We start from the raw sequence: 4,411 nt of genomic DNA on the forward strand, positions 1-4,411 counted from the left end.
GTATTTCATGTCACTTGAAATACAAAGCCACCATATATTTAGCTTGAACGACCTTCAACGTGTTTAAATGGGCATTTGAATACCCCTCTGTGTTCATCGGTTCCTCAAACCCAGTCTCGACAACATCTTAGTTATCTTGGGAACCGAAAAGGTCCTTCATTTACACCTTCCAATTGTCGTAGTTGATGCCTTTTGTCAACTTGGGTAGTGAGATGCCATTTGTTAGACCTACCATTTCTCTCAAGTGTTTACACTCAGCACACACACACCACACAAAGCTCTTGGTCGCTCTTTTTTCTCTCTATCAGCGCACACCGCGTCGTTCTCTTTTGAGATTGGAAAGTTTTCTCATGCTCATCTCAAACATAATAGTTTGATACCAATTTATTAGTAACAGGTGCGCAAAATATATTTCTTCTTATTCATGTCAAATAGATTCTTACAACACTTTATAGGAAAGCATAGACTCTTCATATGCTTAACTCTTCAAATGATAAAATAAATTATTTTACATATTGAATAGTTCTCATCCAAGTCTCTTTGTTATCTCACTCACTCCTAAATTATTATTATTACTCTAGGAATTTCAAACATCAAAAAACTAAAAACTAATTAATTTCCAAGATCCTTAACCCTAGAGCTCTAATACCATGTTAAATTCTTGAAAAGAAAGATGTAAACTAGATTATGTATTAATGAAGCTGTTAAACAATTACAATCCTCCATTACATTATACCATTACATTATATAAGAGTTTCAATATTAATTACAACTAATAAAGCTAACTTAAAAATTATTCAAACTGTTTTAATTACAAGCTAATTAATAATGTTATTATTATTTTTAAAAAATATCATAACAAATTTCTTCTCAGGTAAGCCATCTATATGCATAAATTTTATATGTGTTTTCAAGAATTCAAGGAAATCATTTAATAGAAGATGATGAGAAGTTGTTTATGAGGAACATTCTATATTATCAGCAGTTGGTAGTCTTATGTATGTTATGGTTTATACTAGACCCAATATAGCGCACGTTGTTGGTTTGGTGAGTAGATATTTATCAAATACAGGAAGACATCATTAGAAAATTGTGAAGTAGATTATGAGATATCTCCGGGGAATGAAGAATCTTTGACTGACTTTAGGATATGAGAAGCCTGTGTTAACTGGATATACTGATTCGAATCTTGCTGAAAATTTGGATAATTAAAGATCTACTTTAGGATATTTGGTGGCTTTTGTTGGGAGAGTCTTAAGTTGACAATCTAAATTGCAAAAGTGTGTTAATCTTTCTACTACCGAAGTTGGGCTTTTAGTTGTTGTGAAAGCAACAAAATAATTATTGTTGTTGAAATAAATCACAATAGAACTTGAGTTGAAATAAGAATAGTATATCTTTTTTTTCTGATAATTAAAGTGCAATTCATCTTGCATGGAATTCTTAATTTCACTCAAAGTCAAACACATTGAAATCCGTTATCACTAGATTCATGATGTTTTGGATGATAAGATGTTAGAACTCGAAAAGATTCATACAGATGATAATGGATAAGATATAATGATAAAGGTGTTGTCACAAAACAAGTTCGAGTTATGTCACGCACTTGTCGGGTTGACATTGCACTCCAACTAGTCGATCGTGGGAGTTTGTTGGGTTCTTTCATCCTAGTTAGAGAGACCCATCTTGGTGTAGGATTTATTTAGGCACACATAATATAATGTGAAGTGACATTATATTTTTATCTAAGTTTTTTGTGAACAATAAGAGAGAGAGTAGAGCAAAACAGATTTAGTGTTTGGTGTAACAACTAGAGATGATTTCAGATTGTTAGAGTTTGCACCGTTTGATCGACTTCAAACTTTGACAGCTTGTTGGTTATTTTTAGGGTTACGTTCTATACGGTGAATATGTGTATTATGAGGCTTCTAAGTCATTCCAATAGAAAACTAGAATTACAGAATTGGTATGGTTGGTTGCCTTGCTCTTTATTGTTTTTTATTGTTATTTCCAAAATAATTGTGTGATCTTGATGTAATTGATTAGTGACTCTAGTTTAATTATATCTATAGTGAATTCTAATTGTAACCTTGCTGATGATAGTGGATTTTTAAGTGGCTTATACGAGTCATGTGGTTTTACTCTTGATTTGGAGAGGTTTTATTGTTAAATTTTGTTTTGCTCATTTATTATACTCAATTAATTGAGAAAGTGTTATGTTTTAAAAAATATATTTTCTCACCAAATCACTCATGGTTCTAAGTCTTCTAACAACTCTTTTGATGAATGGTATGTGTCGGGAAACGATGATCTTGGAAAAGATATCCTAGAGCTATATAAGAATTTGAATTTCACATAGATAACGTTGCCCCTTCAAACTAAATAACATTCGAAATTTAATTAATTAGGTTTCAAACTTCTAAATTAACTAGATTCATCCTCCTTGAAGCTAACTTACAAGGATCACTAATTTAGCACATTCAATTATGCCTTAGTTTTTTTTTATCCATTTCCAATATTTCCAATATAGAGGTGTTGGCTTGTTTGTTTGAAGTAGAAGTTACATTAAACAAACAAAAAAATATAGATTAACAAATCAACCAGGTTGATTGTTTTGGGTTTGGGAAGAATTGATTAAAAATATGTTTTTGATCTTGATCATGATTATTTATAAAGAAAACAAAGAAACAATTAAGTTATTAAGTTATTTAGATTAGTAGTTAAGTGGGACTTTGGATCCAAATCCCATATTTATAAATTATTATTGACCAGTATCTAGCTACTCTTATGAAATGAGATACTTGACAAAATAAAATTATTTTTAAAATAAATTTATATACATTTCCTTTTGGAAGCTAATTTGAGATCTCTAAAAGAAAATCTTTCAATTGGAAAACTTGTTTTAATGGGATAGACATTGTGAAATATCTGCTTAGACACGGAATTCTGATCGAATTTGTCTGTACTTCTTTTTTTAGTAAGGAAGTCTAGACCATTGAACATATTTTTTTTTGGTTTGTGAGAGGCTCTATATGATTATAATTTTTTCAGTTTTGTAGGTTGTTCAATTCGATGAATGGCTGTGGTCCTGTGGAACCAATCAAGCCTAAGCTGAGTATGAATTAGTGTGACTACTTTATTAATTGTGAATATTTGTGTCTTAAGATAGCCTAGTCGCTATTTATGTTTTAATTCATAAATGGAAATGGTAATAGACTTGCTCATACAATTGCAAAATCTTGCTAATAACTCCGCCTTGACTCATATTTGATCTTATAAACCAAATGAGGAAAATTTATGTATTGTTGTAAAGATAAATGAAATATTATATTTTTTGAACAACAAAAAAAAGAGAATAAAATATTTCATTTAAGAAAAATGATAGAGAACGAAATTGTTAACGAAACTAAGACTACGAATCTTATATGGTTTGTCACATTTATAGTAGAGATATAAGAAAGAAAAAAACTAAAATAAATAAAATGAAATGAAAAATAAATGTGCCCCTCTTCCTCTTCCTCTTCCTCTTCCTCTTCCCTTTTATATTATAAAGATTGTATTTTTTCGCTAATAAGATGTATGCTTAGCGCCATTTTTAAGTTAAAAAATTTATTTTTTTCAAAATAAAAATTATTTTCACCGCTAATGAACTGCATATTCAACGTTTTTTTCAGTTAAAAAACTTAGTTTTTTTCAAAAAAAATCATGTTTAAAGTCATTGAACTGCATGTTCAGCGTCAATGCATGTTCAACGTCTTTTTCAATTCAAAAATTTAGTTTTTTTTCAAATGTCTTTTTTCATGTTCAGTGTTATTGAACAACATGTTTAGCGCGAATGAATTACAAGCTCAACGCGAATGAAGAGTGTGCTCAACACATGTTTTAGTTAAAAAACTTAGTTCTTTTTTAATGTTCAGAGTCATTAAACATATAAACTGCATGTTCAGCGCTTTTTTTTCAGTTAAATAACTTAAATTTTTTTTCAATGGAAGATGAAGAGGCGCACGATTTGGATTTTAATTTTTTTTCTTTTTTTTTCTCTCCTACACATGAAAGTCCACATAAGATTTGTGGTCTTGTTTTCGTTACAACTTCGTTGTCCCTATCATCTCTCAAGTTAGATAAAGTATTCATAAAAAATTAAATGTATAGTTAGAATGAATGGTAAGAGAAGAGATTTGATAAAAATAAAAATAAAAGAGTTTCAAATAATTCCTATATCAACCTGCCTAAGAAAAAAAATAAAACAAACGATAATTAACAACCATATGGTCTTTGGATATTTGAAAAAATAGTAATAACTCGTGGTGTTTTTAACACTAGAGGCATGCATTTGAAGGTTAGTGGTGGCGAGTTACATACAAATGATTCTCAAGAAGCATACTCACTTTTAACTCAAAATGCAATTTTT

This window comes from Impatiens glandulifera, chromosome 3 (assembly GCF_907164915.1).
Source record: "Impatiens glandulifera chromosome 3, dImpGla2.1, whole genome shotgun sequence".
Classification (NCBI taxonomy): domain Eukaryota; kingdom Viridiplantae; phylum Streptophyta; class Magnoliopsida; order Ericales; family Balsaminaceae; genus Impatiens; species Impatiens glandulifera.